Genomic DNA, 24,467 nt, shown 5'->3' with positions numbered 1-24,467 from the left:
CCGTGCATATCAGCTTCTCTCCTCCCAGCATATACGGTTCCTTCCTATTATTAATCCCCAAATGCATTACTCTGCATTTCTTTGCATTGAATTTTAGTTGCCAGGCATTAGACCATTCCTCTAACTTTTGCAGATCCTTTTTCATATTTTCCACTCCCTCTATGGTGTCTACTCTGTTACAAATCTTGGTATCATCTGCAAAAAGGCACACTTTTCCTTCTAACCCTTCAGCAATGTCACTTACATACATATTGAACAGGATTGGCCCCAGCACCGAACCCTGAGGGACTCCACTAGTCACCTTTCCTTCCTTCGAGCGACTTCCATTAACCACCACCCTCTGGCGTCTGTCCGACAGCCAGTTTCTGACCCAGTTCACCACTTTGGGTCCTAACTTCAGCCCTTCAAGTTTGTTCAACAGCCTCCTATGAGGAACTGTATCAAAGGCTTTGCTGAAATCAAAGTAAATTACATCTAGCATATGTCCTCGATCCAGCTCTCTGGTTACCCAATCAAAAAATTCAATCAGGTTTGTTTGGCACGATTTACCTTTTGTAAAGCCATGTTGCCTCGGATCCTGTAACCCATTAGATTCAAGGAAATACACTATCCTTTCTTTCAGCAACACTTCCATTATTTTTCCAACAACTGAAGTGAGGCTCACCGGCCTGTAGTTTCCTGCTTCATCCCTGTGACCACTTTTATGAATAGGGACCACATCCGCTCTCCTCCAATCCCCAGGAATCACTCCCGTCTCCAGAGATTTGTTGAACAAGTCTTTAATAGGACTCGCCAGAACCTCTCTGAGCTCCCTTAGTATCCTGGGATGGATCCCGTCTGGTCCCATCGCTTTGTCCACCTTCAGTTTTTCAAGTTGCTCATAAACACCCTCCTCCGTGAACGGCGCAGAATCTACTCCATTTTCTCGTGTAACTTTGCCAGACAATCTCGGTCCTTCTCCAGGATTTTCTTCTGTGAACACAGAACAGAAGTATTTGTTTAGCACATTTGCTTTCTCCTCATCACTCTCCACATATTTGTTCCCAGCATCTTTTAGCCTAGCAATTCCATTTTTTATCTTCCTCCTTTCACTAATATATCTGAAAAAATTTTTATCTCCCTTTTTTACATTTTTAGCCATTTGTTCTTCCGCCTGTGCCTTCGCCAAACGTATCTCTCTCTTGGCTTCTTTCAGTTTCACCCTGTAGTCCTTTCTGCTCTCCTCTTCTTGGGTTTTTTTATATTTCATGAACGCCAACTCTTTCGCCTTTATTTTCTCAGCCACTAGGTTGGAGAACCATATCGGCTTCCTTTTTCTCTTGTTTTTATTGATTTTCTTCACATAAAGGTCCGTAGCCATTTTTATCGCTCCTTTCAGCTTAGACCACTGTCTTTCCACTTCTCTTATGTCCTCCCATCCTAACAGCTCTTTCTTCAGGTACTTTCCCATTGCATTAAAGTCCGTACGTTTGAAATCTAGGACTTTAAGTATCGTGCGGCCGCTCTCCACTTTAGCCGTTATATCAAACCAAACCGTTTGATGATCGCTATTACCCAGGTGAGCACCCACTCGAACATTAGAGATACTCTCTCCATTCAGTGCAGGTTCAATGTAGAAATCAACGGAGGAAAAAGCCTCAGACAAGGGCCCTCCCACCTCCACAATGGTGGAATAGCGGTGGTAAGGCGTTCACCTCATTGGCTAAAAAACCTCCTGAAATAACAAGAACTCTGCACTATTAAAACGTTCTTAAATGGAAATACTGAATGATAGATAAAAAATATATCTTATCACTACTTAGCTTTAAATGATCGGTACACCGACGGTGGCCAGCGTTTCACTCTACAGCTACCTCAGGGTGTAACGTCTCCGATCAAAATTTAGAAACGGACGCAAAAGCGCCTCAGGCATCCAAAAAGCTGGGAGATGGCAGGCACCAGAAAAATGAGAGATTTCAAGCATAAATGTTGCTACTCTGGGTTTTGGCCAGGTACTAGGGACCTGGATTGGCCACCGTGAGAACAGGCTACTGGACTTGATGGACCATTGGTCTGACCCAGTATGGCTGTTCTTATGGTCTTACGTGAGCCAAGTATAGGACAATCAAGCCATTGTGACATCACTGCTGAGGTTGGCTCTGAGGCACTGTGGAATGAGGCATTATGACATCACAATCTCAGCTCTGGAATGTTGCTCTCATTGGGTTTTGGCCAGGTACTAGGGACCTGGATTGGCCACTGTGAGAATGGGCTACTGGGCTTGATGGACCCAGTGAGGCTATTCTTATGTTCTTATGTTATAAAATACCGTATTTTTTGCTCCATAAGACGCATTTTTCCCCCCTGAAAAGTGGGTGGAAATGTCTGTGTGTCTTATGGAGCGAATGTAACATATTTTTACCCCTGCGGCAAAGGAGAGGCTTTCAGATTAGTGGCAGGCTGCATGTCTGAATCGCTGCCGTGACCCTTAGAAACCATATTTTACAGACGAACCACGGACCTCACACAGAGGAAGGGGATTTTGCACAAAAAAGTAAAACTGCATTGAATTCCACCAGGCGTAATTCAGGCGCGAAGTTGGTCTGACGCAAGAACAATGACGTGGGAGTATACATCACTCCAGAGGGCGGAAGGGCGCCAGATTTGTAACCTTCAGTGGGAGCATTGTTTTAGGTTTGTTTGGGGTTTTTTTTAGGTCCTCTTCTCTCCTGCTACGGCGGAACTACTGCCCAGTTGGTCTCCTAGCTTCATGAAACCGGCAGAGATCTTGCATCTGAAACGGCGGTGCCGCAGTGAAGGGATTCCTCAGAGCTCCGAGACTACCCTGAGCTCGTCCAGTAGGATTCCCGGGAGTTCGTCCTTTTTCGCTGGGGAGGCCAGGCAGCGGCTGTAATGGTGCCAAAAGCCCTTGCAAGAGAAAGGTGCAGGGAGGTGAGGTCTTTAAGGCTGAAGACCATGAGAGCAGAGGAAAGGAACCTACACTGTCTCCATGGAATAGCAACAGGCAATTCTCAATCCCTGTTAAGGATACTGGAAGCTCAGTAAAGTATCATTTTCTGTCTTTTCTAATAATTGCTTTAAGCATCTTTTAGTCTACCTGCATTAGTGGCTTCTGGTGGATGCACTTTTGTTGAGTTAAAGCAATTTAAAAATAATGTCCATTCTACAATGCTGCAGGAGTACTTCAATAGCTGGCCATGCTTAACATCAACAAAGACACAGCACAACAACTGGCTTTTCCTTAATCACAAGGAGTGTGGGGTTGGGTGCAGAGCCTGGCAAGGAGTGTGGGAGGAGGTTGTAACCCTATACTTCTACTAAGACTATTAGTACACAATTTGGTTCAGAATGGTTTCTTTCTTGGTTTTCCTCCTCTAAACCTAGGTGCGTCTTATCCCAGGACAAGCAGGCAGCTATTCTTGACTGATGGGTGACGGCACCGACGGAGCCCCGGTACGGACAATTTTAGAGTGATTGCACTCTAAGAACTTAGAAAGTTCTGGTAGGCCGCACCGCGCACGCGCGAGTGCCTTCCCGCCCGACAGAGGCGCGCGGTCCCCAGTTTCTTAGTTTCCGCGGAGCTAAGAAGACGCGTCTCTCTCAACGGCTGTTGTGAGAGGATTTTTTGTGAACTTCCCGCTCGCGAAAACTTTTTGAGGAATCTTATTTCCTTTCCTTTTTTCTTTATTTTCTTTCTTAAAAAAAAAAAATAAAAAAATAACTTTTTGTTTTTTTGCCTGTTTTTCGGCCTTGCCCCGGCGGGGCCTCGGCCTTCGATTTGGCTGAAGCCGTTTTTACATTCATGCCCCCCCAACCCGGCTTCAAAAAGTGCCAGCGGTGTGCACGACCAATTTCACTAACTGATCCTCATAATTGGTGTCTCCAGTGTCTTGGTCCCGACCATCGAGCGTCAACCTGCACCCGCTGTGCAACTTTAAAAAAGAGAACTCTTAAAAATCGAGAGATTCAACAAAAATTATTGTTTGGTGCCGAGATGTCTGATTCTACACCGGCACCGACATCGGCACCGGCGCAGTCGGCACCCACATCATCGACACCACGCGATACCGCGGCGGTGTCGACTCCAGGTAAGCCGGCTAAGAAGCCTTCCCCGTTGGAGCGTCCTCCGGTCTCGATGGCAGCGAGTCCAATTCTGCCGACCTCGAGGCGCCCACGGAAGCGCTCCGCTCCAATAGAGGTGAGCCCCTCGACATCGGGGTCCTCATCCTCGGAGCGTAGAGCGGCACCGCAGGTACCATTAAAGAAAAAGACGGTACCGGTGCCTTCCCTTGAGGAGCGTATAGCTCCTGTTCTGAAGGCACAACTTAAAGAACAGCTACAGCACCTCCTACCTCCAGCCCTGGCATCGAATTTACCGGTACCAGTCCGGTCTGAGCCACCGGTACCGATAGTGGACCGTCCTATTTTATCGACGTCCACTCTATCGGTACCGGTACAGTCGGTTTCCTCGGTCTCCATGCCGATTCTGGCGCCGGAGCCGAGAGCTCACCATCAAGCTGTACAGACTTCGGCTCCGGTGCGTACTGTAGCATCTCCCGGTACCGAATCAGGCAGGTCGGGGAAGTCTCTTCACAAGTCCCGGCATTTAGAGCCTTCCACTCCAGAGTCTCGAGACCGGAGTTCTCAGGTTCGAGACCCTGACTTATGGGGTGACTCGGAGGATCCTCTTCTTTCGGAGGGAGAATGCTCTTCTGGTGATGAGGACCCGTCTGTTTTAGGAGCCTCCTCTAAACCAGAAGTGTCTTCCTTTTCTTCATTTTTGAAGGAAATGTGTGATTCTCTCTCCATTCCTGTGGAGGCTGAGTCAAAGAAATCCAAGGCTTTCCTTGATGCCTTGGACTTTGACCAGCCTCCAAAGGAATACCTTAAACTACCTCTCCATGATATATTGAGAGAGACGTTTTATAAGAATCTGGAATCTCCTTTAACTATCCCTGGAGCTCCTAGAAAGTTGGATTCCTTGTATAAAGTCATTCCTATTCCTGGGTTTGACAAGCCCCAATTACCTCATGAGTCCCTTTTAGTTGAGTCCACTTTAAAAAAGTCCAAAGGGGCTAGTGTATATGCCTCAGTCCCTCCTGGCAGAGAGGGCAAATCTATGGACAAGTTTGGTAAAAGGCTATATCAAAATGCTATGTTAGCAAATCGATCAGGAAATTATGCATTCCATTTCTCTTTTTATCTTAAGCACCTAATACAAAATCTCACTGCTTTTGAGAAATATCTTCCTGATAGGAAAAAGTCTGCTTTTCACCACACTTGTTCATCTCTTTTACAGCTTCGAAAATTCATGGTAAGATCTATCTATGATACTTTCGAGCTGACCTCCAGAGCCACTGCCATGTCAGTGGCCATGCGAAGGCTAGCCTGGCTTCGTGTTTCAAAACTGGACGTTAATCACCAGGATAGGCTAGCCAATACACCTTGCTTAGGGGATGAGCTGTTTGGAGATTCCATGGACTCCACTACCCAGAAATTATCGGCTCATGAGACCAGATGGGACACGCTTCTTAAACCTAAGAAGCCTCCACCAACCAGGCCCTTTCGTCCACAATCAACCTACCAACGTAGATTTGTGGCTCGTCCTCTGCCTCAAACTGCACAACAACCTAGGCGTCAGAGGCAACAGCGTCCAGCTGCTAGACAACCTCAGCAGCAACAGCAGGTAAAACCTACTCCTGCACAAAAGTCTACCCAACCCTTTTGACTTGGTTCTCCAGAACATAGCCAGTCTTCTCCCTCCTACTCAACTTCCACAGCCTATAGGAGGACGCCTTTCTTATTTCATAAGCCGTTGGGAACTTATCACGTCAGATCAGTGGGTTCTGATCATCATCCACCACGGCTACTCTCTCAACTTTCAGACTCTACCTCCTCCAAGTCAACCAAAAGAGTCTGCTTCGCACACTCAGTCTTTCCTTCTTCTCCAGGAGGTTCAATCCCTTCTCCTTTTGAACGCCATAGAGGAAGTTCCTCTAGATCAAAAGGGACAGGGATTCTACTCCCGTTACTTTTTAGTCCCCAAAAAAACAGGAGATCTCAGACCCATTCTAGATCTCCGCGATCTCAACAAATGTTTGGTCAAAGAAAAGTTCAAAATGCTCTCTCTAGCCACTCTTTATCCTCTTCTAAATCAAGGCGACTGGCTATGTTCTCTCGATCTCAAAGAAGCATACACTCATATACCGGTCAATCTGGCCTCCAGACAATACCTACGCTTCATGATCAATCGTTGTCATTACCAATACAAGGTGCTACCCTTCGGTCTTGCCTCCTCTCCGAGAGTATTCACCAAATGTCTGATTGTGGTGGCTGCCTTCCTGCGATCTCACCACCTTCAGGTCTTTCCTTACCTGGACGATTGGTTGATAAAGGCCAATTCATCTCAGACTGTTCTCCTGGCCACCAACCAAACCATCAGGTTTCTTCAACTTCTGGGGTTCGAGATCAATCTACCCAAATCTCATCTCATCCCCACTCAGAGACTTCAATTCATAGGAGCTGTTTTGGACACAATCCTCATGAGAGCGTTCTTGCCGTCCAATCGTCTTCAAACGCTTCACTCTCTATGTCAGCAGGTGCTTCCACAGCGTTCCATCACAGCAAAGCAAATGATGATTCTCTTGGGTCACATGGCCTCCACAGTTCATGTCACGCCTCTTGCACGTCTTCACCTGCGCACTCCTCAATGGACACTAGCTACCCAGTGGTCCCAAGCGACGGATCCTTGCTCACGTCACATATCTGTGACATCATCTCTTCGTCAGTCTCTACAATGGTGGTTGGTATCCTCAAATCTGTCCAGAGGTCTTCTGTTCCATCAACCTCCTCATCAACTAGTCATCACCACAGATGCCTCCCCTTATGCATGGGGAGCTCATTTGAACGAGTTCCAAACTCAAGGTCTTTGGACTGCCCAGGAAAAGAAGCGTCACATCAATTTCCTGGAACTCAGAGCGATGTTTTATGCCCTCAAGGCCTTCCAGCATCTTCTTTTTCCTCAAGTTGTCCTGTTGTGCACAGACAATCAAGTTGCGATGTACTACATCAACAAACAAGGTGGGACGGGCTCCCGCCTCTTATGCCAGGAAGCCCAAAAGATCTGGACTTGGGCCATAACTCACCATCTATTCCTGAAAGCTATTTACATTCAGGGAGAGGAGAATTCCTTAGCGGACAAGCTCAGCAGAGTTCTCCAACCTCACGAATGGACAATCGATCCTGTAACTCTACAATCCATCTTCGCTCAATGGGGCACCCCTCAGATAGACCTCTTTGCAGCTCCTCACAATCATCAGCTGCCCCTATTCTGCTCCAGACTCTACTCACCTCACCGTCTGGCAGCGGATGCTTTTCTCCTCGATTGGTCCAATCTGTTCCTGTACGCTTTCCCTCCTCTGCCTCTCATGTTGAGAACCTTATTCAAGCTCAAGAGGGATCAAGCAACCATGATTCTGATTGCTCCGAGGTGGCCCAGGCAACATTGGTTCTCCCTTCTACTTCAACTCAGTTCCAGGGAACCTTTTCTTCTGCCTCTGTATCCTTCTCTGCTTACTCAGCATCAGGAAACTCTTCTACACCCCAACCTACAGTCTCTGCACCTGACAGCTTGGTATCTCTCGGGCTGACTTCTCATGATACACTCTTGTCTCAGCCTGTTCGTTCAATTCTGGATGCCTCCAGGAAACCGGCCACTCTTCAATGTTACCATCAGAAGTGGACACGGTTTTCTTCATGGTGTCTTCTTCATCACTATGATCCCACTTCCCTTGCAGTGGAGACATTGTTGGATTATCTCCTTTCTTTATCAGACTCTGGCCTCAAGTCCACTTCAATCAGAGTCCATCTTAGTGCTATAGCAGCTTTTCATGAGCCAATCCATGGAAAACTCCTCTCAGCTCATCCCTTAGTGTCCAGGTTCATGCAGGGTCTTTTTAATGTGAAACCACCTCTTAAAGCCCCTCCTGTTATCTGGGATCTTAATGTAGTTCTTTCCGCTTTAATGAAGCCTCCATTTGAACCCTTGGCTACTGCTTCTTTCAAGTTTCTCACTTGGAAGGTGCTTTTTCTTATTGCTCTTACCTCTGCCAGGAGGGTCAGTGAGCTCCATGCACTAGTGTCGGATCCACCTTTTACGGTCTTTCATCATGACAAGGTGGTTCTGCGTACTCATCCAAAGTTTCTCCCGAAGGTTGTCTCTGAATTCCATCTCAACCAATCCATTGTTCTGCCTGTCTTTTTTCCAAAACCTCACTCTCATTCTGGTGAACAGGCTTTACATACTTTGGACTGTAAGAGGGCTCTGGCTTACTATTTAGACCGTACTAAGCCTCACAGATCGTTCCCTCAACTCTTTCTGTCCTTTGATCCAAATAAATTGGGACGTCCTGTTTCTAAACGTACGTTGTCTAATTGGCTGGCAGCGTGCATTTCATTCTGTTATGCTCAGACCGGACTGACACTGGAAGGTTCTGTCACAGCCCATAAAGTCCGAGCTATGGCAGCATCTGTAGCTTTCCTCCGGTCCACGCCCATTGAGGAAATCTGCAAAGCTGCCACTTGGTCCTCAGTTCATACTTTTACATCTCATTATTGTCTGGACACATTTTCCAGACGGGATGGACACTTCGGCCAATCTGTTTTGCAAAATTTGTTTTCCTAATGGCCAACCTTCCCTCCATCCCTCTTTTTGTTAGCTTGGAGGTCACCCATCAGTCAAGAATAGCTGCCTGCTTGTCCTGGGATAAAGCACAGTTACTTACCGTAACAGGTGTTATCCAGGGACAGCAGGCAGATATTCTTGCGTCCCTCCCTCCTCCCCTGGTTGGCTTCTTAGCTTGCTTATCATAACTGGGGACCGCGCGCCTCTGTCGGGCGGGAAGGCACTCGCGCGTGCGCGGTGCGGCCTACCAGAACTTTCTAAGTTCTTAGAGTGCAATCACTCTAAAATTGTCCGTACCGGGGCTCCGTCGGTGCCGTCACCCATCAGTCAAGAATATCTGCCTGCTGTCCCTGGATAACACCTGTTACGGTAAGTAACTGTGCTTTATGGTCAGGTGCGTCTTATAGTGTGAAAAATACGGTATGTCCAATCCGGCAGGCATTCAGTTGGCATAAGTGGCCATCCCTAAATGTTAGTTACGAGGATGGGCGCCATATGTATTCTATAAACTGCGCCTAACTCTGGATGCAGTTTATAGAACAGCGCCAAGCGCAAATTTTTTTGGCGCTGATCTGTTTAGGTGATATAAATAAAATCTGGGCTCACATGTGTGCATTTTTTAATCACATTCATATCGTATGGTTTGAGTGCAGGAGCTGTGTATCTCAACGGGGGAGGGGAAGACATCTTAAGGTTGAAATTAGCAGGCAAAATGTTGTTGCTTAGCAATATTGTTGGCTGGTTGGATTAATCATGCATTTATAATGTATATGAATATGCTGCAGCCAGAATAATAGACCCACTTTTTGGACTACTGATGTGGGAATATGGTATTATGATAATAATAATAAGAAGAAGAACTTAATTTTTATATACCGCAATTCCACAAACAGTTCAGAGCGGTTTACAGAGAAAGAGACTGTATACAGACAACAATATTACAAAAAAACTTTCAAAATGACATTAACATGGTAAGATTAATCAATTTTTCTTGGAAGTGTTTTAAAAGTACATCATATTTATGTTCAAATTATCTTTATTGAAAAAAATTTCAACCAGTAATGAGGTTGCATCATACAAGGGTGGTTTGAAGAGTCTGGTGAAAAAAAAAAAAAAAAAAAAAAAGCAAATTGAGCAACATAATCTCTATCGAGGGCTCTACACTTAGGGCCTCTTTTACGAAGCCGTTTAGCGCGGGCCGTTGCGGTAACGGCTCCGAAACCCATAGAGATTTATAGGGCTTCAGAGTTGTTGCCGCGCGGCTTTGTAAAATAGGCCCTTAGTCCAGCGAGCTTCCAGCGTTTTTGTTCAGTCGGAAAAATAGCTTACGAAAAAACTGGAATCTCGCTGGACTAAGGGCTCCTTTTACGAAGGCGCGTTAGGGCCTTAACGCGCGGAATAGCACGGGCTAAAATGCCCCGCGCTCTAGCCGCTACCGCCTCCTCTTGAGCAGGCGGTAGTTTTTCGGCTAGCGCGCGCTAATCCGGTGCGTGCGCTAAAAACGCTAGCGCACCTTCGTATAAGGAGCCCTACGTGTATAGCTCTCGTTGGAGATGATGTTGTTCAATTTGCTTTTTTACCAAACTTTTCAAACCACCCTGGTATATAACTGCCCAATGGGATTGGCACGGTGGCAAATTGGCAACTGTGATGTCAGAGTTTAGTACCGAAGGACTGTAATCGCTGCCTTCTCCCGTGAAGCCATGTGGAACAGGTACGCCATCAAGGGACTGTACGTTTGGAAGGATGCATCCAACTTTGGTGCAGTGAGAAACCGAGTGGGCCTCAGAGGGGAAAATTCAAGAGGAAGAAGTGAACCTTTCTGCTCAGATCACATGGCAGCTTGCCTCGCTTGGGCAAAGCCAATTTCCCTCCTGGCATGAAGAAGAAAGAAAAGGTGAACAGAAAAACATAAGAACATAAGCAATGCCTCCGCTGGGTCAGACCTGAGGTCCATCGTGCCCAGCAGTCCGCTCACGCGGCGGCCCAACAGGTCCAGGACCTGCGCAGTAGCTCCCTATCTATACCCCTCTATCCCCTTTTCCAGCAGGAAATTGTCCAATCCTTTCTTGAACCCAAGTACCGTACTCTGCCCTATTACGCCCTCTGGAAGCGCATTCCAGGTGTCCACCACACGTTGGGTAAAGAAGAACTTCCTAGCATTCGTTTTGAATCTGTTCCCTTTCAACTTTTCCGAATGCCCTCTTGTTCTTTGATTCTTTGAAAGTTTGAAGAATCTGTCTCTCTCTACTTTCTCTATGCCCTTCATGATCTTGTAAGTCTCTATCATATCCCCTCTAAGTCTCCTCTTCTCCAGGGAAAAGAGACCCAGTTTCTCCAATCTCTCAGCGTATGAAAGGTTTTCCATCCCTTTTATCAGACGTGTCGCTCTCCTCTGAACCTTCTCGAGTAATGCCATATCCTTCTTAAGGAACGGCAACCAATATTGGACGCAGTACTCCAGATGCGGACACACCATCGCCTGATACAACAGCAGGATAACTTCTTTCGTTCTGGTAGTAATACCCTTCTTGATTATACCTAGCATTCTATTCGCCAATGAGTCGTATTAAACCAGACATGGGCAACTCCGGTCCTTGAGGGCAGAGAAAGGTAGGGGAGGGTCATTGGGGTGGGCCCTTATCTGCCGTCCATTTCTATGTTTCTATGTTAAATGTGTATACGATTGTGTTTATCTACTGTTGTGAACCGCCTAGAACTAATTATTATTATTATTTCTACGGTTTATGGTCCAGAAGTATCAAAGGAAAATAAAGACAATTTAATGTAATCATGAATTTATAATGCATGGCTGGCTGGACCATCTTCATCTGTTGTCATTTATTATGTTACTATAGGGCGGGGGAATATTGCTGGGGAAGTGGAAGAGAGAAAATTCACCTGCCCTCTCCCTCGACCAAATCTCAGGTTAAGCACAGCCGGAAGGCTCCACAGACCCTGGGCATTGCAGAAGTTAACAGAGCTATAGCTGATGATATATTTTATCCAGGGTGACTTTTGAAGTCAGATGTGCTGCGGGGAGGCCACCGTAAATAATTACTTTATGTCCAGGTTTTTACTGTCATTGTTTCAGCGAAGGAACTAATTTAGGCTCTGTATAATGCTATGGCTTTCGTTCTCGTCTCTTATTAACTTACAAAAGCCCTTTGAAGATCATTAGTTAAGCAACACTGCAAGTGATGAATCAGCTGCGCTGGAAAAAGTGTGATTACTCGTCTATTGCTGAAAGGAAAGGAGTGAAAAACAAAGATGAAAATGTTATAATGCCCTTGTACTGCTCTATGGTACGTCCGCCCCTTGAATATTGTGTGCAATTCTGGTTGCCGAATCTAAAAAAAATATATATATATAACGGGATTAGAAAAGGTACAGAGAAAAGTGATGAAAATGATAAAGGGGATGGAGTGACTTCCCTATGAGGAAAGGTTAAAGTGACTACAGATCGTCAGCTTGGAGAAGAGACAGCTTAGGGGAGATGGAAGACTGGAGGGCCCATTCCGCACGAAAACGAAATTCTTCATAGCCTCATCCACCAACTTCACAATGGACTCTCTCACCTCGAGGGGAACCAACTTTCCAAGCTCCCCTACAATTAAAATCCTGGGTGTCCACCTAGACAGGCCACTATCCATGTCAGCCCAAGTGGACAACGTCGCACGTAAAGGCTTCGACACATTATGGAAACTGGCACCATTCAAAGCAACTCCTAATCCAGGCGCTAGTCTTGAGCATCCTTGACTAGTGCAACATTGTATGCCTAGCGGCATTACGCAAACACTTCCGGAAACTAAATATCATCCAAGGGGCAAGAGGTGGGGCCATGTGTCCTCTTTTTTGGCTTCACAAATATGGTAACCCTATCCTATTCCATGACCTCTGCCCCGAGCTTCAAGTAGAATACAGGTATGACAGAATTACCTTATGACCAGAGTTCCCTGGGAGGCTTGAAGATAGAAGCTGCAGACTGAATGTTCTAGCTGGGTTAAAACAGACGCAGTCACACCTCCAATATGTGGTGCTTAGGGTGACCTCTGAGATAACTACAAATCAGAAATTGTTGGTGTCTTGGCTAGAAACTCACATATTCTTCACTATTCCCTTCCCAAGCACAAAGAACATGAAGGGTCAGAAGAACATAAGAACACCCTTACTGGGTCAGACCAAAGGTCCATCAAGCCCAGTAGCCCGTTCTCCCAGTGGCCAATCCAGGTCACTAATACCTGGCCAAAACCCAAAGAGTAGCAACATTCCAGCATCTCAAAGAATAGCAAGATTCCGGAACCTCAATGAGAGCAACATTTCAGAGCTGAGATTGTGATGTCATAATGCCTCATTCCACAGCCAACCTCAGCAGTGATGTCACAATGACTTGATTGTCCTATACTTGGCACACATAAGAGCATAAGAATAGCCTTACTCGGTTAGACCAATGGTCCATCAAGCCTAGTCGTCCATTCTCATGGTAGCTAATCCAGGTCACTAGTACCTGGCAAAAATCCAATGAGTAGCAATATTTCATGCTACCATCCAGAGGAAGCAGTGGGAGACTTAAAATTCTCTGTGCAGTCCTTGGGCAGGACCAAGCTACCCAAGCCTGAACTGGGGCCCAGAATGTTCTTCCTTCCACTACAGACAAAGAGCATTTCTACAGCCTGTTATACCAGTTTAATGGACACACTCCAGGTGACTACCTCGTAAATGGACTTGTTTTGCACAGCCTTGAGAGGAATGCACCTTATTCCTAAGCCAGGGTGTGTTAGATAGGACTTAACCACATACATGTTCTAACAGTGCTTCTCTCTGGACTTTTGCGATGTCCCAGTCTCATGATTTAAGTTTCTGTCTGAGGCAATAGAGCAGTGTGCCGCAAACTGTGTGCCAACTGCGATTCCAGGTGTGCCGAGGGACACCAAGGAGGAGGAGAGATGCCAGCGGTGGCTGACTGCCTACAGGACGTACCTCTCCTCCTCTCTGCGTGTCTTCCCTTCCAGCACCCCCTTTCCCCCACCCCCACTGGCAGCTCAGAGCCCCATTAGAGGGCTTTCGTGCAGGGGCGGATGTCGATGTGTTATCATCACGCATGTGTGTGACATCATCGCGTTGAAGTCCGCGCACTTCCTGACGCTGTGAGCCACAGCCAATACATTTAGTGCGCCGTGGCTCAGCAAAGCTTGCGAGACACTGCGACAGAGTGACTTCCTCGAGATCATGTGCAGCTGAATGCTGGATTTCCTTGTTCTCAGCCCGCTGGTCCGGCCACTGAGCCACTCCTCCACTCCCACAAGACCTAAAACGCTCCCCCCACCCCCAGCATTATGCATCTGCTATTTCCATGTGCTGTTGTTTTTTTCCCTTGACTTAATCAGACCTAGAGCGGCCTATTCTACTTAAAATGGTTGAAGAATGTGAACTGGAGACGGCCATGCCAACCTCAAACCCCACAGAGAAGGGCAGCCAACCTGTTTTGCCCGAGCAAAATGCCCTAAGTGTATTTACCGTCCATGTTTCCAGTTTCTAGACATAGAGAAGTCGAACTGCAGAGCAAAGCATCGAGCCACAGTGAAAGCGCCAGACAGATGCCGGGGATGTTCAGCTGTGCCAAGACAGTCAATAGATTTGTCTTGTTTAATTAAGGTGGAAAGAAGTTTCTCCTCGCTCAGAGGCAGCAGCACAACAAATTGATCATTTCCTGGCTGCTGAACTTAGTTTGCTGGGGTTGAGATGCCGTGATTTGATTACTCTTAAATTAATCAACTTTTTTTTTTTTTTTCCTCTCGTGTAGATTAATATATCCCCAACCTAGAGGGCCCTAAAGAGCTTGCGGATTACAGCACATCGGCTACATAGCCGTGCTTGGGGTGAGAGCACCGCTGTAACGTCTCTGGCATTCAGACGGCATCACAGCTCACCTTGAAGCTTACAAACTGGTCACACCCTGATTATCCTGTTGCCAGCAATCAGACCAGTAGACATTTTGGGCCTGATTCTGTAAAGGACTCCAGTATCAGTGGCCCCCTAAAAAGTGCCCCACCCATCGTCTGTCAATCACACAGTGTCATCCTATTCATAATTGGATCTGCATTCCTGGCCACTTCAGGGTGAAACCACGCCCACATCCCCGCCTCGAGTGTGCTTAAGCATTATCTGTGCGTCTCCATAGATGCACAAGGTCAACACTGAGAGAAGAGAAAAAATCACTCACTCAATTTTTTGAAAAAGGAGAGAAATTTCATATGTGCATACTGGTGTTTAACATTTATCCAAAAGCAAGAAAAAGGACCTCAAACACCCAACCCTCATCCTCCAATGAGAATCTTACTGGGGTATGATTTTTATCAGCAGTCCAAAAAAACCTTGTTAATTTTTTATGTAGGATCCTGCTCCATATGGAAACGTTAAATTACTGAAGACTGCAAAACAGCACTTGGAAATCTACATATTCTGATTTAGGATACTAGTACAATCCACTATTTTCTCCACCCTAGATTATTGTAACATTATCTACCTGGGGTCAACCAAGAAAATACTTACTAGACTGCGTTTGGTACAAAACGCAGCAGTGCGTTTGATTTTTGGCCTGAGAAAATTTCATCTAATCTAATCTAATCTTCATTTTATAGACCGAATCTACTCCCTAAGGAGCTCGACTCAGTTTACAGTTCGTTAAAAAATGAAACATAATAAGTAAAAACTGTGGGATAACAACAGAAATTGGTTAGATTAGATGGATGGAAAAAGTTAGAAAAAAGTATGTTTGAATTGCTTAAAATTACGATATGAAAGCTAGAATCAAATTAACTATTGTGAAGACAACCAGGTTTTTAAACTTTTTCGAAATTGAAATAATTGATCTACTAGTCTTAGAGAATCTGGAAGTCCATTCCAAATTCTCACCAATTTAAAAGATTTACTAAGCTTCCCAGTGCATTTAATGCCTTTCAGAGAAGGAAATGCTCATTTGTGAATTGTTGCAATTCTTGAATAGCAGGATCTAAAGGAACTCCCACTAAGGGGAATCAAAGAGTCAAATATTCCATAAAGGAGTTTGAAAACCACACTTGAACTGGATCCTATGATGGACCGGAAGCCAATGGGGAAACATGGTCGTACTTTCTCTTTCCAAAAATAAGTTTGGCGGCTGTATTCTGTATTAACTGGAGACGATCTAAACTGCCCTGTTTAATACCCAAATAAAAAGAATTACAGTAGTCCAACTGGGCCAACACAGTGGATTGTACCAGTAATAAATAATGTTCTTGATAAAATAGTGCCCTGACTTTCCTCAGCATATGCAAACTAAAGAAACATTTCTTTGCTAAGGAATTTATCTGGGGTGAGAGAGGAATCCAGAATAATACCCAAAACTCTAGAAGTGAAGTCAAGTTGTAATATAATATTTGATTTCAATGCAATATTAGTAGGGAGATTAACTAATCTAGGTCCGATCATGTGAGTCCTTTCTATTTGCAGCTCCACTGGCTTCCCTTTGAAGCCAGAGTCATTTTTAAATTTGGTTGCATCTGTTTTAAAGCACTCTTTGGTTTATTACCAACCTACCTATCTTCTCAAGTGAAATTATACATGTCAAGTAAGAAATCAAGAAATTCCGGAATGTTTATGTATCCTACCCCAAAAACTTGCCGTTTCAAGAGGTTGTTTTGGGGTTTTTTAAAGACACTTGCTTTTCAGATTGGAAACCTTGGCAAATAGCTGGTATTTAGCAGATAAAACATTTGCGTGATGAGGCTGGCTGGATTCCGCTTGATAAATTATGTAGCAGCACGGGATTGTCCACTCCTACACACTTTCAGTGGCTACAGCTTAAACAGGCTATACAGGATTTGCTTCGCAATACGCCATTGTCTGAGAGCAAGCTGGATATTCTTAATCTTTGCACCGAGATTGCTTGTAAACAAAAAGAAGCGTCGTGGTGGTATAAGTTTTAAGACTCATGAAAGAATCAAGGTCGCTAGAGACTGAATCCCGCTGGAATGATGACTTAGATTTGTCTGAATCCGAATGGAATCTCTTATGGATTCGCACGGCAAACGTGTGTAAGGCTGCATCTTATCTTCAAACATCTTTGTTGCACAGAGCGGATTGGACACCTAGTCGGCTGTCGAAGTTGGGGTCTAATAGGTGTGATAAATGCTGGTCATGTGGCATTTCGAGAGGTACTTTGAGACATATGTTACTTGAATGCCCGTTGCTCCGGATTTTGGGGGATAAAGTATGTTCAGACATCTGCTCTCTCCTTAATCTCTCACTACCACTGACATTCAATATACTTATCATGGGCAGATATGGATCTTCTACAATGTTCTCGAAAAATAGAAACTGACGGCAGATAAGGGCCACGGCCCATCCAGTCTGCCCACACTGATGACCCTCCCCTACCTTCCTCTGTGACGAGATCCCACGTGACGATCCCATTTTGTCTTAAAATCAGGCACGCTGTTGGCCTCAATTACCTGTAGTGGAAGACTATTCCAGCGATCAACCACCCTTTCGGTGAAGAAATATTTCCTGGTGTCACCATGCAATTTCCCGCCCCTGAGTTTCCACGGATGTCCTCTTGTTGCCGTGGGACCCTTGAAAAAAAAGATATCTTCTTCCACCTCGATATGGCCCGTGAGACATTTGAACGTCTCGATCATGTCTCCCCTCTCTCTGCGTTCCTCGAGTGAGTATAGCTGCAATTTATCCAGCCGTTCCTCATACGGGAGATCTCTGAGTCCTGAGACCATCAGGGTGGCCATTCGCAGAACATCTTTGCGGTAATGTGGCCTCCAGAATTGTACACAGTATTGCAGATGGGGTCTCACAATGGCATTATGACTTTGGGCTTACGGCTGACGAAACTCCTACGGATACAACCTATGATTTGTCTAGCCTTAGATGAAGCTTTCTCAACTTGATTGGCAGTCTTCATGTCTTCACTGATGATCACTCCTAAGTCACGTTCTGCTACAGTCCTCGCTAGGGTCTCACCATTAAGGGTGTAAGTCTTGCATGGATTTTTGCTGCCAAGGTGCATGACTTTGCATTTTTTGGCATTGAAACTTAGTTGCCAGGTCCTGGACCAATGCTCCAGTAGGAGTAGGTCATGCGTCATACTGTCGGGCATTGAGATTTTGTCAGGCACTGTGCCTTTCTCTGTTGTGCTCTTGTCTACTAAATTGCATAGTTTTGCGTCAACGGCGAATAAAGCAATTTTAACTCGAAGCCCCTCTGCCAAGTCCCTTATGAAGATGTTGAAAAGGATCGGGCCCAGGACCGAGCCTTGTGGCACTCCGCTGATCACCTCCGTCATTTCGGAGGGGGTGCCATTCACCACCACCCTCTGAAGTCTACCTCCATGCCAGTCCCTAACCCATGCAGTCAATGTGTCACCCAATCCCATAGAACTCATCTTGCTCAACAACCTGCAGTGTGGTACGCTATCGAATGCTTTGCTGAAGTCCAAGAACACGATGTCCAGGGACTCTCCAATATCTAGCTTCCCCGTCATCCAGTCAAAGAAGCTGATCAGGTTGGATAGGCAGGACCTCCCCTTTGTAAATCCATGTTGACGGGGATCTCGTAGATACTGATACTAGTCCTCATTGCCATAAAGCTCCTACTTTCCAACTGGAAATAATTGGAGGCGGTGGAATATCAGGTATGGTGGGATTTAGTCTGCATGACAGTCAAATATGAGCGGATCGCAGCAGAAAGATCTCATTCACTGAAAAAGTTTGAACTCTCGTGGGCCCCATTATTGGAATTTGCCAAATTTCATCATCAGATGGGTTTCTTGCTAATAAATCACTTGTAACTTTTTTATGCTGTGGGATTGCACCAGTGCTTATCACTTTCCTCATTGGCTTTCTTGTTTGAAGAGACTTGTACTATATATAACATAGAAATGGTACCAACTTGTTTTAGTATTATCCTCAAATATTCATAAGCACATAAGCAATGCCTCCGCTGGATCAGACCCGAGGTCCATCGTGCCCAGCAGTCCGCTCACGCGGCGGCCCAACAGGTCCAGGACCTGTGCAGTAGCCCTCTATCTATGTTTTGCTTATACGTTTGTCTCTTTTCTTATTTTTCCCTCCCCTCCTCTCCCTTATTTTCTTTCTTCTTAGTTTTCTTTTTCTTCATTTGCCTACCACTTCAAGTTGTTTTTATACTCTCTATTCTGTATTACCTATTCTTCATATGATGCCATATGTATCTGTATTTGATGTTATTATTCTGAAAAATTTAATAAAACTTTCCTGAATTAAAAAAAAAAAAAAAAAAAGACACTTGCTTTTTAAGCTGGAAAATTGAATTCTTGGATGAGCTCCTTGATTGCACATTCACAATCTTATTATGTATTTAGAAAGTCAATGAAAACTTTCCTGTTCGAAAAATTTCTACAATACCTCTAATGTTGTATTCTCTGATTTTTGTACTTTCACTGAAATCTCTTGATGTGAACCGCCCAGACCTATTGATTGGGCGGTATAAAAAAAAATAAATTATTATTATTATTTTTATAATCTGTCCCTGATGAAGCAATAAATTTGTGAAACGATTGAGCCTCCGTCGGACTTATAAAAGGACTACATAGCAGATTCCAATAAGGATCTCCTTGGGCTTTTTTGACCTGCACTGCTATAAGATAACTGCCTTTAGGGATTCCCATGGATACTTGGATATAGTTTTTAATCTTGGTGAAAAAATTCCACTTGATTTTTGCAATTAATAAATTAAATCAATAAAATAGTTAAAAAATTAAAAATTAACAAGGTTTTTTGGACCAATGATACAAATCATACCCCAGTAAGACTCTCATTGGAGGGTGAGGGTTGGGTGTTTGAGGTCCATAGATGCACCACAAATGCCTTCCTCGCAGGCATCCTTCCTCAGCACCATTTTTTCTAAAAATATGCATCCCGATTGGCTGCTGGACGGCGGTAGGATGTCTACCGCCAGCTAATGTCGGGACGCATGATTCATGAATCAGCCCCTTACTGACCCAGCTTACCTTATTAATCAAATCATAGGCAGAAGCAACAGCTGGACCAGGATGCAGAGATTGTAAAGACTGCTCAGCGCCCACTGAACTTCCTACCTCCTCCCGCGAAACTTTGTCTCAGGCACAACCCAGCCCGGACGCAACAGCTGCTTTAGGACAACACCCCTCATGTACCATTTGGCTATTCCTCCCCAAACGGGGTCATGGTCATGGCCATGGGAGAGGCATAGGCGATTCAGGGGCAAGCTGGGAATTTGCACGCAGGGTTGTAGAATACCTCAAACCCAGCTATAAGAACACTCCAAATTCAGCGTAAGGCATTGCACCTGGTTTTTCAACAGGCCTAAGTCCTGCTGCCCAAATCTGAGCATGGGAATCTGCCCTATGTGCTGTTCTTTTCAGGACACTCAACACAGAGCACTGGGCATGGATTTTTCCAGGTACCCTGACTTGGGTGCCATTTACTGAATCTGGTTCTATATAGAAACATGAAGGCAGATACAGGCCAAATGGCCCATCCAGTCTTCCCATCCACAGTAACCATTATCTCTGTCTCTCTCTCCGAGAGATCCCACGTGCCTATCCCAGGCCCTCTTGAATTCAGACACAGTCTCCATCTCCACCACCTTTTCTGGGAGACTTTTATACACATCTACCACCCTATCTGTAAAAAAGTATTTCCTTAGATTACTCCTGAGCCTGAGTCTATCACCTCTTAACTTCATCCTTTGCCTTCTCATTGCAGAGTTTCTTTTCAAATGAAAGAGACTCGACTCATGCACATTTATATTACGTAGGTATTTAAACATCTCTATCATATCTCCTCTCTCCCGCCTTTCCTCCAAAGTATACAGCTTGAGATCTTTAAGTCTGTCCTTTAAGATGATGACCACATATCATTTTAGTAACCTTCCTCTGGACCGACTCCATCCTTTTTATATCTTTTTGAAGGTGCGGCCTCCAGAATTGTACACAATATTCTAAATGAGGTCTCCTCAAAGTCTTATATGGAGGCATCAATACCTCCTTTTCCCTACTGGCCATACCTCTTCCTATGCACCTTAGCATCTTTCTAGCTTTCGCCGTCACCTTTTCAACCTGTTTGGCCACCTTAAGATCATCACATAAAATCCCACCCAAGTCCCGCTTTTCTGTTGTGCACATAAGTTCTTCACCCCTATACTGTGGGACCTGCCCAAGTTTGTCCCAAGTCCTGTTCATGTTTACCCATTAAGCTTGGCATTTGTGTACATAACTCTGACAGTCACATATACAAATACTAGTATGCTATAATTTACACGCATAAACTGGAGCCTAACTTTAGGTGAAATTGCTATTGACCTTTTTGTACAGTTGTACAAGAATATATATACCCATTGTTTGAATACTATAACTCAAATGTTAGTTGGTTTGCCTAAAAAGATTTAAGAGCTTTACAAATAGCTCAAAATACTGCTGCTCGTTTATTCTTAGGATGACCTTTGAATATTTATTTTTAAAATTTATGTACCGTTTAAACCTAAACGGTTTACATATCGTTACATACATAATTCAGTAAGACAAATAAAATCAAACAAGCATTAACATATAAATCACGTAAAGTGCCCATGAAAAGAACAATTGCAAAGATCAGCTCCTAGAAAAATGCATTAACAAATAACTGCGTTTTTAATAGTTTTCTGAAATTACCCTTGTCATAACATTTTCGTAATTCTAAAGGAGTAACGGATCAACCTTCCAACTACAGACCCATAGCATCAATACCACTTTATGTCAAAATAATGGAAGGCCTAGTAGCCAAATTCCTCACCGAATATCTAGAAGACTACAACATACTCCACCATATACAATCTGGCTTCAGAACCAATTATAGCACTGAAACACTACTAGGATCCCTCCTGGACACAGCTAGACAACACCTCAGTACAGGAAAAAAAATATTCCTCATACAACTAGATCTATCCATAACGTTTGACCTGGTTGACCATAACATTCTTCTACAAATTCTGGATGCAATTGGTATCACAGACAAAGTGCACACATGGTTCCAAGGATTCTTAAAGACCAGGTCCTACAGAGTAAAATCAAGCAACGAAAAGTCAGAACCCTGGACCAACCCCTGTGGCGTACCTCAGGGATCCCCTTGATCCCCCACACTCTTCAACCTCTACATCGCATCCCTCAGCACCTATCTAGATAAATCAAACATAATCTCCTACAGCTACACAGACATCACCACTATCTCCTCTGCCCCGCGACCATGATTAAACAGCTGCAGACGGTCCAGAACACAACCCTGAGACTCATCTACTCTCTGAGGAAACATCACCGAGGCGTACCTCCACTCACACTGGCTACCAATTCAAGTAAGAATACAATTCAAGTTCTACCGTACTGTCTTCTATTTAAATCCATGAACGGCAATAGCCCAATATACTTAAACAACCGTCTAATCCGAACCACCTCAACAAGACAAAGGAGAACCCACGCTCCATTCACATACCCCACCAATCAGAGAAGTCAAATGGAAAAAACTGTATGATGGCCTCCTGGCCACACAAGCAGCGAGATTAGACCGCCAACTCTCTACTTTGCTGATAACGACCCCTGACTACAGAACATTTAGAAAAGAAATAGAAACCATACTATTTTAAAAATCCCTGATACCCAACAATTGAAACCAACCTAACGTCTCCCTACTCTCTAACAACCTAACGCCACAAGAACCACCTCATCTCTACGAACCAATCTGACTACTCTCTACAAACCAATCTAACTATTCTATAATTCCTCTGGAAATGGCCAGATAGATCCTTTATGTAATCCGTCTTGAACCGCAAGGTAACGGTGGAATAGAAATCACTAATGTAATGTAATTGACCAACAAGCGAGTTCCACAGTTTGACCCCTGCATAGCAAAAGGCCATTTTGCTGGTTTCAGCATATTTTAAATTAAGATTTGTTTTTAATAACGCTAAATTCTCAGAACACAGAGACCTAGATGGTAAATAGCTTGACATCTTACTTTTAAAACAATTCAGGTATGGTTCCATACAAGAATTGATGGCAAATCATTATTGCTTTATACTGAGATCTAAAAACAACAGGCAGCCAGTGCAATTGTTGGAGACAGGGCGAGATGTGATCGTATTTAGATACGCCTGTTATCAATCATGCCGCTGCGTTCTGCACAACTTGCAATGCCTATTCAACGGCATATTCGTTTTAAAATGTTAACCCTAATTTTTAAAATTCTTTACGATCAGCCACCACTTTGGCTGGCCGCAACCCTAAAGGTTCGTGTGCCAGGACGTCCCCCCTTCGTTCAAGTAATCAGGGACTACCTGATGTTCCAGATTTTAAGCAAATTCGATTGGAGATGTATAGGGTCTCGATCTTTATGGTCACGGAGCCTCAGTTTGGAACAACCTTCTAAAGGAATTGAGAAAGGATGAGCCTTTGAGTTCATTTAGAAAACTTTTAAAAGCGCATCTCTTTTCTCAGGCATTTTTATGAATTGAAACAGAAATTTTAGGACATGGTTCAGGTTTTTGAATACTGTACGTCTTGAAGAGTAGAATGTTTTAATGTTGAGTCAATTTGCCTTCAAAAACAAGCGCATCCATCGCATTGATTCGCAATTCTGGTCTATCTACTTTAGCTTCACCGTTGTTACAATGACCCAGACATGGCTTAAAGAACTTTAAATAAATAACTCTCAAATTTTAATTTTTTGTTGGTTTTGCAGTTTTATAATTTCAAGTACAGTAAGACCTTGGTTTGCGAGCATAATTCGTTCCAGAAGTATGCTTGTAATCCAAAGCACTTTTACACCTAAGCAGCAACGAGACCAGCCACAACCACCGAGAGCACACAGACCCGATCCTACCAAGAGTGTGAACTCTTCCCCCCATGCAATCCGCTAAGAAGATCGACTGTCGGCTCCGGGCGGCTTTCCCGCAGAGGAGAGAATCCTGCATTCACCGTGGGCCTCATCTGGGGCAGCCTCCTTGGAGCGGCTGGGGCACGGGCAGTGTGTCTGGGAGGGAATGCATGGATGGGAGAACATCGCAGGGGAGGAGACATAGGCATCCTGGGACTGTCTGCCAAGTCTCTTCCCTGAAGAAGCCCTTTCTGGAAACGTCAATCGCTCCTCCTAAACTTACTTGCTCCACTTCATCACTGACGCTGAAACCGTGGATTGAAGACAAAGTTTTATTTTATTTTTCTTTCCAGCTTATGATTTATCTTTAATCTTATCTATTGTTTTGCCTTTTGTCTTTGTTTTGTTCTATTTCTATCATTTAAATTTCTCCAGAATTTTTTATTTTATTTTTATTTTTCCTCTAACTCTACTTTTCACTTCTCTATTACCCTCTAGGTACTTTAGTTAGATTGTGAGCCTTCGGGACAGTAAGGGAATTTTTCAAGTACCTTTCTTATTTCTAATCTTAATGTATATTTTCTGTAAACCGCTTAGAACCTAACGGATGTAGCGGTATATAAGAAATAAATTACATTACATTACATTACATTGTATATCAAAGCGAATTTCCCCATAGCAAATAATGGAAACTCAGACGATTCATTCCACAACCCAAAAACTTTAATACAAAATACTGTATGTACTCGTGTTGGAAGACTTTGCTCATTTAGAACAGTCACGACACTCCCACAGCGTCAGAGAGAGAAGAACCATCGGCTCAGTTGTGATGATGTGACGTGTGTATACTGTATGTACTCGTATCGCAAGAC

General features: G+C 44.4%; 1 protein-coding gene across 1 annotated transcript in view; it reads right to left on the bottom strand.

Moving 5' to 3' along the window:
- Positions 1-24,467, bottom strand: part of PDE2A (phosphodiesterase 2A) — a 505,027-nt gene that overhangs the window by 356,418 nt on the left and 124,142 nt on the right. The gene's annotated exons all lie outside the window — the stretch shown is intronic.

This window comes from Geotrypetes seraphini, chromosome 6 (genome assembly GCF_902459505.1).
Source record: "Geotrypetes seraphini chromosome 6, aGeoSer1.1, whole genome shotgun sequence".
NCBI lineage: Eukaryota > Metazoa > Chordata > Amphibia > Gymnophiona > Dermophiidae > Geotrypetes > Geotrypetes seraphini.
This window is presented reverse-complemented; position numbering and strand designations above follow the sequence as displayed.